We start from the raw sequence: 13,777 nt of genomic DNA on the forward strand, positions 1-13,777 counted from the left end.
GGGCAGGGAGGGGATGGTTTAGGGGGCTTCATAGCAGGGCTGGCGGATGCTAGAGGTGGGGAGAAGACTGGAGGGGCTCTGAAGGGGTGGGTCTCAGCAGCAAAAGTGCACATCTCTTTTTTTCTTAGCTCTATGGCCTAACCAGGAGGCTCAAGCATGTGTATCGAATGTGCATGTTTTCTTACTACGGATATCTGACCATTATGTAGAAGATGGTTGCTGGTCTGTGCCCTAAAGCAGGGGTGCCTAAACCCTGGCCTGGAGGTCATTTGCAGCCCTCAGGGACCCCCAATCTGACCTGCAGGAAGCCCCCAGTCCTCAATAAGCCTCTGGCCCTCTGGAGGCTTGCTGGAGCCCATGCTGGCCCAATGGGACTGCTCTCAGCTTGAGGGTGACTGTTCAACCTCTTGCAAGAGCTGCAGGCCAAGGACTCCCTCCACTGCTTGCTGTTTCACGTCTGTGATGCAGCAGTGGCAGCGAAGGAAAGGCCGACCTTGCTTTGCGCAAGGCCTTTTATAGGCCTTAGCTATTGCGAGACCTTCGTTCATTCATATAAGTTCCATCTCTAATATATTCATTTATTCAAATTTGAAATGAAAGTAAATTACTTTTTTCCTGGCCCCCGACCCAGTGTCAGAGAGATGATGCGGCCCTCCTGCCAAAAAGTTTGGACACCCCTGCCCTAAAGAATCAACCATGTCTGTTACAGAAGCGTGGGGTGCGTATCCTGATCACCAGGGAGTCAGATGGGAAATGTTGTAACTAGCAAGGAGGAAAGAACTGGAGCAGAGGAGAGCCATAGATAATGGAGCCAAGAATGTGAGGCAGAAGAATATTGAATTAGACCCCTCTCCAAAATGGCTCCAGGCTGGAGTGGGACGGTTGAGTTTGCAAAGGGCTCCAGGAACCCGTCCCAAAACCTTCAGAATGTCACTGTGTTTCAAACCCCCCATTTTCCCCAGTACGGCCTCTTTAATTAGTCTCAAATATGTATTTCGTTAAGGAAATGTCTAGGGAAGGCAGCAATAAAGTTAATTGCTTGCAAAGGTTTTAATGGTGATCCCATTGCATTAGATTTTCAACTGTTGCTGATTTTGGCAGCTGGCTTTGCATTTTCATTGGATCCATGCTGTCTTTGACTCCCCCTTTAAAACAAACTGCTGCAGCAAATAGAGCCAATGTATGTGATTTTTTTTAACATGTCTTGCTCTATTTTTAGATATGGTTATTTGACATTTATATTATAGGAAATAAAAGGGCGGAATTTGCATAATTTTAAGTATCACAGCTTGGACGATTGAGCAGAGAAGCCTGGTTTGGGGTGAAGGTAGGAAGGAGATTCTTTAAATCATCAGAGAGAGAGAGGCTTTGCTCTTGACTGTTGGAATCATTCTGTATTCAACCCCTATGGTTGGACTTGCCCTCTAAGAACCCCACAGGGCATGTCCAATCATAGATTCCCCCACTGTCTTCTTTGGTTGCATCTTGAGACAAGCCCATGTACTCTAATGCAACATGGTGCAGAATCAATAGGAGAGTAAATGGGAAAGTTGTTAGGAAAACGTTCCTTAATACTGTTGGATGAGAGCCAGAGAAAGAGATCAGTCGGGGACTCTGAAATATAGAGGCTTAGCCTTCCTTGAGAACTGGAGATAAGGGGTCACAACAGGGTCTTTGCCTCTGGGTGGTGACCTTGAGCTAGTTCAACACAGACTAACAAGCTGTGGGTGAACCACTGACCTCTAGCCAGTCTCTACCACTGTGGCTGGCCTCCTCTCTCAAGGGTTGGCCACATCTCTGGAGCGGCAGAAACAATATCCTGTATTGCAAGAGTTCAACCACAACCTTATGGGTTGTATTTTATTCATGTATCCGGGGTTCTCACTTGCTGGTGGGGTGGGGTGGGGTGGGGTAGGGGGTGGGGGAAGCAGTTGTGCAATTGTGCTTGACATGTGCGTCAAGACTCAACATGTGTGTACAAGGAGCTCAGCTCCAAAGCGCCATTCATTTGGTTTCTCCATTTTAGAAGGTGCATGCCCTGTCGATGCCCTTGGGGGGCTCTCCCCTTGCAGCCCCCCTCCCTGTCTGCGACCAGTTAAACTAAGCAGGCTGAGTCAGCAAACCTCTGCAGAGTTCCCCTTTCAATAAAAGGCAGGATATTTGCTTTCCTGGAAAAGATTAAATTCGGTCACACCTCTGAATGGCTTCTTGCAATGGGTGAAAAATGAAATTGCCATCTATATAATTGTGGAATTCCATACTTTTTAAAGACAAGTTATTTTTGGTCAGTAGCCAACCATGTCTGGAAAAACATGGAAAACACTGGCAGCCAGGTTTGTGGGGTGTTGCAAAGGGCAGGGAGTGAAGGGGACCAGAAGAAGAAAAAACCAAACTGTATGAGAAATGGAATTTGGGTTCTGGTGCAAACCTTGTTTGTGTGTTTGTGTGTTTGTGTGTTTCAGTTTCCAATCCCAATTATTGGATAGGAAAAAAAAACACCACCCAACAGATCAACTGCTCTGGTAAAATGCTACCTCTCTGTATAAAAGCCAGTCCTCAACATCCTGTCACATTCTAGCGTGACCAAGAGCCCAAATCTAGGATGGAACTAGCCTCAACCCGGAGTATGTTGCCACCTTTCACCGTCCCATTCAATAAAGGCAGAGGCCCATTTTGCCCATGTGGGGAAGGTGAAATAGGGAGAAGGTCTATCACTGGTTGTTGCAGTGGCCACCAGCTGAGATCATGATCATTGTTCCCCAACGACTGTATCATGAGGGGAAAACTGCAACACCCGCCCCCCGCTCGCCCCGACACACAGAGGATGCAAGAGGTGGAATTGTGTCATTCACTTTCTATACTCCTCTTCCACCCACCCACCCCCAAATTCGAGGCTTTCTGCATCATAAACACCAATTTGGAGGTGTGCCTAGCTGTGTGCTTCCTGGCTGGATGGTGGGGGGGACGGGACCCCACACAGGATGGTGGCCAAGAGGAGCCCCAGCAATGCTGGTAAGTCAGAGTGGGTGGAACCAGACAGGGGGTGGGGGGGATCAAAGCAGATTGGGAGAGGACCAAGGGTTGCCAGAGGTGGGAGGAGGTGGTACTTGGTGCAAGCAACCTTCTTGAGGTGCTCTCCCATGTCTCTGCAGATGTGCACTGGCTAAAGAGCTGGTGCAAGCTCTTGGCGTTCTAAGGGCTTATTGAGGGGTGGGGGCGAAATATTTTTTCTTACCTCCCCCAAGTACTGCAGCCTGTTTTGGAGCAGTTCTGTGCTTAAAACATAAAAACATAAAATAACAACAAAATAAAAACAATAAAGAAATTAAGAAAGATTCAAGGAGTAGATAAAAAAAGATCTAATACAACCATAAAAGCAGCATAATCAAACCTATACATAGTAATTAAAAGGGGGGGTTGAAATAGTTCCTCCTCAAAAGCCAAGCAAAATAAGTGTGTTTTAAACCTCACCAGAAGCTATTGGGGGGGGGGGGGTGTAGCTGCTCTTGCAGAGGGAGTGTGACCCACCCAGAGGAAGTTGCCAATCTCATACCTGCATCGCAGTCTTCCAGATCAGGAGAACCTTGTCTTGTCCAGATTTAATTTCTGTATATTAGTCCTTATTCAGGCCCCAAAACTGCTTCTAGGCAGACCCCCAGAACTTCCTCCTTAGAAGCTGGGGGAAGAGAGCAATCCTAGCCAATCAGGGCACCATTCTAAGAGTCAAGCAATTTCTCATGCCATTGCAATGATCTACAATAATTACCTTAAGGAGGGCCTCTTTCAGTACTCTCAAACATTATCACAAAACAAACCCCCATCCAGTGGTGTAGCTAAAGGGGGTGCAAAGCACTAAGTTTTGCAGGGAGTCTCACTGCAGTTTGCAAGCAGCCCCTCCCTCCCCTTTGGAGTCATTCTGGGTGGGGGGGAGCAAAAAGGAGGCATTTGCCTTCCTGCCTCCATGAATTCACCTCTGTTTTGCTCCCCACACCTGGAATGGCCCCAAAGGGGAGGGAGAGGGGACGCTTGCATGCTGCAGTGGGGCTCCCTGCAAAGCTTAGCGCTTTGAACCCCTTCTAGCTACGCCACTGCCCCCATCCTTCAGTGCCTTGCGTTCACAGTCTTTTTATAGACCCTCTCACCCTTTTCACATACACATGCAGGTCTATGTATGACAGCAAGTCATGGTCAGCTCTTGTTACTATAAAGGAAGATATAGTGTCCAGATATATAGTGCCTGCGAAAATGAGCAGTGGTTATCCCAGATTTCAAGTTCAGTGTTTCTCACAATTTCTTATAAAGTCAAGCACATCTACATTAAAAAAAGAAAATTCTCAGCCATCAGTCTAGGAAGGCAATCAATGAAAACACAGACAATTACCTAATCATGCAAGGCGATGTCATCTGTCACTTCACTCCCCAGTCACCCCATGCGTTCTTCGTTCCTGAATGGCACCTGCTCATAGTCAGTCATGTTCAAAAGCAGCTGTATTTTACCCTGTCAAAACTTCCTGAGGTATCCTTGGAACTTTTGAATGAGACACCACACCACATCTGTTGATAATGACAAATAAGGGGGGAAGGTTATCTCCCCTTTGAGGCATAAAAGGGGCACCAAGAGTAACTGAGCACAAGAGAGAGACTAGTGATCATGTGATTCAGAAAAGGAGGGCATTTTCTGAACACCTTCATCATCTTCAGAATCATCTCCAAAATTGAAAAGGAAACCTCCAGTACTGGAGTATCCACCCCTGCTCTCCCCACCCCAAATCTTCCCCAAATTGCCCACAAATGACCCCCCACACACACACCTTTTCTGCACCAGCGGAACGTCCAGATGAGTCTGGCCATTTCCACTAGTGGTTCTGTTTCGTGCAACAGCAGTGAGACATTTACATCAACACAGGGCCTTCGACAAGGGCAGGCTGATGGATCCATTGTCGTCAGTGGCCCCTAGGTTTGGGAAATAAGGTGACCATAGTGTAAGTGAGCTTCATTTTTCACTTAGGGCCCAATCCTATCCCTTTGTCCCGTCCTGTTCCCCCCCCCCCCGGCTGATGCAGCTGCACCAAAGAGACTTGTGCTATATCCTGCGGGGGTGGGGTGGGGATGCCATGATGCGATAGAGAAGGAAGTGAGGCAAAGTTCTACTTACCCTATTCCACTGCCCAGCATCCACAGCAGGTGCCACCCCTCCCACCTCCATCATGCCTCCTGCCTCCAGCCCTCCCTCAGTTCTACCCCACTCCACCCACCCTCACCCCCCCATTCCACCACCATTTTCCAAGCTACCTGAGTTGGTGGGCATTCCTGGACCTGCAGCCACTCATAGCGTCCACTCATAGGACCTCTCCATCGGCATTCCAGAACCATGTGACTTTGTGAGCTACCGAAGCTCTTTTCGTGACTGCTGTAAGGCAGGACCGGCTGCCCAAACGCTAGTTCCAGCAACAGTGAAGCCCAATAAGACTGGGCTGTTAGTAACATAAGCAAATAGCCCAATTTGATTGGTTACCTAACATTGGCCCACTTCATGTCCATTATGTGCACACTGATTGGTTGGGATCATTTGCAAAGAAATTAAACACATAGAAATTAAACACAGACACCAAAGCAACAGCAAAGGGAGAAACACAGGCTGTGAACTCTAGCAAACCTTGAAAAATGTAGAATAAAGACTTGGGGTAGGGTTTAAGGTTCTTCGTATCTTTGATTTCAACGTCAAAAAGAAACCTTGAAACACTGACTTGAGCGAGGGCTAAGACAAAACTCACTTTAAAAAATATGCGTGTGATTTTGTGTGAAAGAATATTGAAACAGTCATGCACACTGAACAGTTCTGCATACCAGTGGACCTCAGACTGAGACTATGGACGCATCACCCACACGTAGAACAGGAAGGCATGTCTTCCGTTCACAGTTTCAGGAGTGCAGGAGCAGAGGATATATCTTGGTCAACCAGTCAAGGACAGGAGGCCAGACTTGTATACCAGGCCTGGTCAATCCAGAAGCTTCGTACTGCCTGCCAATTGTGGGCAGTTCTTCCTGGATCTGAAAAGTGTTTGGAAACTTGGGTGAACATGACCCACAGCTCAGTCCCCAAACATGGACTTAGTGGGGGGGGGGGGGGAGTTAATGCCAGATACTGGCTCTGCCTTTAGTCTGTTTCACCCCTGATGCACATAGCCTAAGCTACCCTGTCAGTTTCACAAACCACCTAAAATTGTATCACAACCTAAAATTGTGTCACAACCCACAGTTTGATAATTACTGCTCTAACTCAAGCAGCCCTCCCAGGAGATATAGTGTAGTGGTTTAGACAATTTATATGAGCATCCAAGTTCATAAATATGTTTTCATGACTTCCATGAAAATACGCAAAACAAAATTACTTCTCTTCTTCTCCTGAAATGGCTGAGACCACCAGACGACACATGTCTGGCCTCCTTGTCATTCTTCACAGGAAGATGTCTCACCATGTGTTGTATCAGCAGTTCATTGAGTTCAGTACTCTGGTTGGCGGTTTTGTTCCAGGGTTCTCAGGCAGCAGGGTGCTATTTCCCAGCTTTCTATCCAAGAACCAGTAAGGAGCAGCTGAAGGCTGAACCTGGGCCACTTCCACTGCAAGGCATGTGGTTGGCATTGACCTACAGCCCTTCACCAAGACAATGTAGGGGCAAATGTCATCTTTCCACCTTCTGCCAAAGTTTGATTTCCAAAATCTAACTTTCAGAGTTGATCTGCTTAATTTGTATCATAAAACTACATTGATAGACATTCATAAAAAACCATCTTGCATATCATGTCAGTTGAAGAATATAACAAAACCTTTTTCTTGTCCCTTTCCTGTTATTTGTCCTTCTCCCACGGGGAACTCTCACCACCCGCCAACCACCAACACACAGAGGCAGGAAAACCTTAACTCATATCCAAGCAACACAGTTTAGGTATTTGCATCGTGTCTAGTAATGCTTAAAGCCATGACCAAGGAAACAGATGCTGGCCATATTCCAGGCCTTCCAGAAACAGTATGGCTTACTGTCTGTTGTCTCTTACAGGTCAGCCGCATCAAGGGCGACTTGGCTATCTTGCTAAGACCAATTGAAAATTCCCAAGAAGCAATGTGTGGTTAGAAGAGGAGGTCATCTAACATTTAGCCAGAGATCAGGGCCTCTGGGAGGAATTTTATCAGGGGGTACAAGGTTTCTTTTGGGCCCCTTTGCAAAGAGAGAGTGGGAGGGGGTAGTGATGGGCGCGCAGAATGGAGGCAGGGAGGGGCAAAATGAGGTTGGGGAACACTCCTTCATACCAAGCAGATCGACAAGCCAAAGAGCTACTGTAGTAGGCCTGTTTCCTCCCAGATTTGACACTGTGTTAAGGGGTGTCATGTATGGCCCAGCATCTATGGCTTGCCAGTACCTGCAGCCCCACGCTCATGGTAATGTCCCCAGCATCCCGTGCAGGCAACAAGTCTGAATAGGTAGGAAAATGTAAGATCCCAGGAAATTTCTGGGCCCCCTTTTTGGTTCTGGACCCAGGTACAAATTACCCCCTTTACCCCCCTCTTCTAGGTACTGCCGGAAATGTTTGTGCTTTCACCATCCTGAGAGCAAGAGTCAGAACATCATCACTGCCCACACAAGCCTCTGGAAACCGTTGAAACAGATGATGGCAGGAAAGTAGGAATATCAGGAACTGATCAGTGTGTTTCATCATGTGAGGCTCCAAGGATTGTGAACGCCGCAGTGCTGAAATGATGATGAAATCCCTCCCCTTGTGCAAGGGCTGCCATAGAGTTCAGCTGTAGAGACAGGGATGGATTTCTTATGCTTTGAGTCCTAATGAACCAATGATCTGAGCATTCACTTCGGAATGTGGACTAAGAGCTGCTTCTCATGAGATATTTTGTCACTCAGGCTTCAGTTAGGACTCAGATAAATGGACACACTCCCACCCCCCCCACCCCCGCCTGTCCTTTTACTTACTAGGAACCACACGGTGTGAAGTCTCCCTGGCCCACACTCTCTTTGATACAAACTGAAGTGGTGCAGGCAGGTTCCCAGGCAGCACTAAGGGAGCTGCAGGCCACAAGTAAGCCATAGGGAAGGGAGCAGCCTCCCTGCCTCCGCTCTGAGGCCCAGGGGAGAAAAGTTAGGTGGGTGTGTCTCTGGAGGCTCTACATGGGCTTCTGTCCCTATACAGGTGGGGACCCTGGTGATAGGTAGGAGCCCAAGACCCCCTTGGCGCCCTTGGCATCCTTCAAACTCTGTGCAAAGTTGGAGTGCAGAGCGGAAAGTGGATGATCCAATACCTGATTGTGTTTCGTCCATGGGGGTGAATCAATGCAGCCTGCATCTGCAGTGGTAGATGGTAGACTCGGGATAAGAGGCACCCCAATTCCACTGCTCTCTTCACCACCCGTCATGATGCAAGCCACATCAGATCACTTCATGGCTGGGCTGGCCCTGCTAAAGACACCTCTAGCCAAGCATCCATCCATACTTCTGGAACTCCAACCTGATGGGCTGGGCAGCAGCCTTCCTTGTTGCTTGGCCTCCCCCAGCAAGAAGTGGTGAATGGCACAACTGCCCCTGGCCTGAGCCAGCATGTTCCAGAGAGCCAACCTGTCCAAGAGTCACTGACTAATAACTTCTTCTCCATGAATTTGCCTGTTCTTTGTTTAAAGTAATCTAACTGCTACGCTGCAAAAGAGCTCCTGGTGTGAGGTGCAAGTTGGTAGAGAAAGAAAGATGCCTTTAAGAGGGGATTGGACAAATTTCTGGAGGAAAAGTTCATCACGGGTTACAAGTCATGGTAGATATGTGCAAGGTAGAGGTAGGCTGTCACTGATTACCAGACGCAGGGGAGGGCACCAGAACGCAAGTTGTGTCTGTTGTCTTGTCTGCTCCCTGGGGCATTTGGTGGGCCGCTGTGAGATACAGGAAGCTGGACTAGATGGGCCTTTGGCCTGATCCAGCGGGGCTCTTCTTATGTTCTTAAAGAGAACCTCTTTTTTTGGAAAATGTTGAGAAAAAAAAAGTGAGTCAATTATCTTTTTTGCCAAGCAATTTCTTTCTCTTTTATTGAAAAGTTGTTGGAAGAAAGTCTTTTCAAATTAGGTGCTGGAATTATTGTGCCAATGAAAACAGCGTGAAAGATACACCTTCTATATACTCTGGCTTGTATCGAAAAAATTTATAGAATATTAATCAAAAATAATAATAGCCAACAGGAATAGTTTTTTTTTACAGTCACAGCATGTATAAAGTCTCTTGTGGTGACTCAGTCTACGTAATACTGGATACATTGTAAAGGCTGATAATGGGAGTAATTGCTCCATCATCATGTCTGTCTATTGTTGTTGGATCCTTGACAAAGAGAAACAATGATCAAACTACACTGTCTTTTCAGAAATTAAAGCAGTCAGAATTCTGTCGCTCCCTTTGATATCTTCCTCCCTCTGTGCACTGGTGCAATTCTTTTTTGTTTGGGGATCAAAAATCAGAAACTCACTTTTGCAGAAGAGAAACATGAGGAGTAATAAGTAGTATCAGCACATGGAACAATCCTACATGAAGTAAACTGGCAGATTCATGAGTCCCAAGCTCTGCATCAAAACCTCTGGTTGAAATAATTATGCAGCCGGGAAGTAATTGATTAACATCCCAATTAACTCCGCAGTTTCCTGCTGTGACTTAGATGGGACCAGTGGCATGACTGGAGAGGGGTGGAGCACTCAGCCATTCCTGGCGGGGGGGGGGAGCAAAGCGGAGCCATATGGCTCTGAAGGGAGGGGCCGCTTGCCCGCCTTGCTGAGGCTCCCTGCCAGACTAAGTGCTCCACCCCCCTCCAGCTACGCCACTGGATGCATCAGACACTGAGCCAAAAGGAGATATATGAGCAGGCCACTTGTACGGGGAGACAGAAGCCAAGATGAGCACAGGGCCCAGCAGTTACCAACCTGCACCCACCTCCTTATTCCCCACTTAACTGAGTAAACTGGAATTGAACTGGTAGTTTGCTGTCACTACCCACAGCTAGAGAGCCCAGGGAGAAGGAGGTCACCTTTGGGAAGCCTCTCTCCTAGGTTAACAGGGAGCCCCCAAATCTTGCTTGTTGGCAACCTTCAGTCTTGAAAGACTATGGTATCGCGCTCTGAAAGGTGGTTCTGGAACAGCGTCTAGTGTGGCTGAAAAGGCCAATCCGGGAGTGACAATCCCTTCCACACCGGGAGCAAGTGCAGTCTGTCCCTGGTCTGTCTCCCTGGCTATGGGCCTTCCTTCTTTGCCTCTTAGCCTCAGACTGTTGGCAAAGTGTCTCTTCAAACTGGGAAAGGCCATGCTGCACAGCCTGCCTCCAAGCGGGCCGCTCAGAGGCCAGGGTCTCCCACTTGTTGAGGTCCATCCCTAAGGCCTTCAGATCCCTCTTGCAGATGTCCTTGTATCGCAGCTGTGGTCTACCTGTAGGGCGCTTTCCTTGCACGAGTTCTCCATAGAGGAGATCCTTTGGGATCCGGCCATCATCCCCAAATCTAGGGGTCACCTTAAAACCAACCAGATGTGTTTCAGTGAACTGGGACCAGGTAGGTAAAACAATCAACATTAGTGGAAAGGTTGTAAAAGATAAAAACAATGGCAGGAAAGATGCTAGGATTAAAACACAAGGCACAGATGCATTAAGGAAAGTGGAAGAGGGGGGCAGCAAAGGTTGCAAGGATGTTAAAATGCCAGTGGCAAATAAAACAGAAACCTGCTGCAACCTCTTGGGGTACTTTCCCTACCCAACATAAGAACATTCTTAGATATGAAAAAAACAAGATTGGAAGGCAGAACAGGGGAAAACATACTTGAGGAACAGAAACTGAAACATACCTACAGAAGCAGATTTGTGATACTTCTAGTTTAATACGTGCTCAAAAGATCAAGAGGAGCAGATATCTCATAAAGATTGATATTGCTTTGCAAAGTAATACAAGATAACACTTTAGGCAACTCATCTTCATCATATTTATTCTTAAAAAGTGAACTCCTCAATCTATTTTTAAAGGCTGTCCACCTATGCATAATACGAACAGCTAATATACTGCTTTAGCAGAGATCTGATGTGATTCTTGAATATCATCCATAATTTAATGAAACTGAAGAAGGGTGGTGATGGAAGCACACTCTCAATTGTTCCTTTTATAACAAAAAAAGGTGAGTTTAAAAATTACAAGAATAATCAGAGAAATAAGGACATAGCATGGTCTTGTAGGGGAGCTCCCATGAACAAAGGATATGTCCATTCAGCTTGAAGTACATTCAGTTTTAAAAGGTAAGACTGTCCTAGGATTGCATCATCGTATAACACGCAACATCGTATAACATATTTCATGCTGTCTCAGGTTGCAGGTCCTTCTGCCCACCCTTTAGCGGGATGGATGAATGAGCCCCTTTGGAGTTCTTGATGACAGACCTGGGCAAAGCCTCAAAGGGGGAGTTAGTGAGCCCTCTTTCTATCACTTGTGGGCATAAACTCAGTTTCACCTGTGGGATTGGCTACTGGGTGGTCACTTGAGCCACTTTAATTTCTGTGCTACTGTGCTACAATTTCTGTGATTGGCTACTGGGTGGTCACTTGAGCCTAGAAACAAGGTGGAGTTCATGGCTCAAAGCTTTGTTTACTGGTCAGTTGGGGAAGGAGATGCCCAAACAATAAGCAACAGCAACTGAACACTTCGCTACTAAATTGGAGTAACCTGGCAGGCCCTTGGGAGGTGGGGGCATTACAGGGAGGTCCCAAACATGTGAAAACTGATGAGCAATCAGAGAAGATTAGGAATATTCATCACACTTCCAGATGCTTGGAGTGATCTTGGGGTGAGGACTCAAATGCAAGTTCATTTCCTATTAGCATTTGGAGCAGCAGTTTGGGGGATGGAACTGATCTAGAAAACAGTAAGCATCTCTAGCCCAGCACACTTCCAGGGTGACCCAATGCATGGCTGTTCCAGAGTAAATCTGTTGAGTATAATTGCAATTGGTCTTACTCCCTTACAATTACTCACTTACAATGTGCAAGTGGCATGCACCATTACTCCTTATTTTACTATGGAGGGTTGCTTTGTTTCTAGTACTTGTTCCTGATTAAGGGCCCAATCCAGAGCAGTGCACATCGGCTCACCGCTGGCGCATACTGTGGCAAACATGCCGTAAGGCACATTTGTGGGCATTAGTTGCAGCCCAACACTGGAGCTGGCCCAGTGCGATCCTGTACTGGGACAGTGCTGGTCAGAGGCTGGTGGTTCACCACCCAGTGGTTGCTTGGAGCACCGGACGATGGAGAGATGTCAGGGCAGGGAGGAGACTTCCAGAGTGGATGGAGGGCAGCAGGAAGGCATGGTGGGGAGAGGGAGCAGAGTGGGAGGGGGGCAGGACCAGCAGAGCTTAGTTCTGCCAGATCCAGAGCCTTGCGTCTGGCCTCGCGGCCTGGCACGAGGCGTTCTTACTCTGCGCCGGCTAAATAACCGATACAGAGTCAAGCAAACCCATTGTGGGGCTGTTTCCCTTACTCAAGAGAATGGGAATGTCCCCTTCTCCCGAGGAGCCGCCAATGGCTGCCCCATACGCTCAGGATGCCACAGCAACTGGGCAGCTCAGGATTGGGCTGTTAATCCTTTGAGTCCCCTCCCCCCCCCCAAAAAAAATGTTCTCTATGTAGGTTGTCAGAGTTGTGGCAAGCAGGCAGTGTGAGAAACAGAACTGGACATTTTTACAACATTGCCCCAATTTTCACCTGTGCAAAGTGGGCGGGGGAATAAGATGGTGGTTGTGGAAGACCATGTCCTCCCCATATGCTATCAGCATGTCCAAGCCGAACGGCGAGCTCCTTCTTTGAATGACTGAGCATGTGCCTGGTTCCGACAGCAGTGGTGGACAGAGAGGGTGGTCTCTTAGCAATGCCCTCACTCTGAACATTGCTGTTTATTTCATTACACATGAAAAGCCAGTGCTTTGAAGTGTGCCAGAAAGATAGTCAGAGCAGCCATTACAGACAATTTTTCCAGGGCCTCTCTGTCATTCGTTCAGTGGGAGGAGACAAGCTGGAAAGGCCTTCCAAAGGAACAGATGGGAACCGTCAGTGCCAAGAGATTTGTCCCATAAACCCTTTCAAAGCTGTTTTCATAACCTCTGGGTCTGGCCTCCTCATGCCAGCACCATTCCAGGAATCTCTAGTCTTTCAGCAAAGAGACAGAACTGGGCTGGGAACAAGCTAAGATGCAGTCTGTTCCACCACAGAAAGAGATTGACCTCCATCCCAACCTCCTAGGAGTTGCCCAATCCTATGGAAGATCTCTCCCCATGCCCAGTTCCACAGTCCAGTTGACCTTCACTCTTCTTACCTGTATCATCCTTGAGTTGACTATTGCAACTGAATGTAGGAGGTTCTGTGGACTTATTGGAGGCTTCCTTAAAATTTACATCTACATCAGTGGTTCACAAATTGTGAGCCGTGGCTCCCAGAGGGGCCGTGGAAACCAACCAGGGAAGCCACCATCCTATACAAACTATATGATTGTAGCCCTAATGAGGAGCCACATCCAATGGTCCAGTAGGTTAAGGGAGCCCCCAGTTGAAAACGTTTGGGAACCACTTATCTAAGTGTAAGATAAGTTACACTAAGTAACTTAGTTAGTACTTAGTTATACTTAGCTACTTAGTTAGTTAGTTACTTAGTTAGTTAGTTAGTTAAGTTAGTTACTTAGTTAGTTAGTTAGTTAGTTAAGTTAGTTACTTAG

The sequence above is a fragment of the Tiliqua scincoides genome, chromosome 5, assembly GCF_035046505.1.
Source record: "Tiliqua scincoides isolate rTilSci1 chromosome 5, rTilSci1.hap2, whole genome shotgun sequence".
Lineage (NCBI taxonomy): Eukaryota > Metazoa > Chordata > Lepidosauria > Squamata > Scincidae > Tiliqua > Tiliqua scincoides.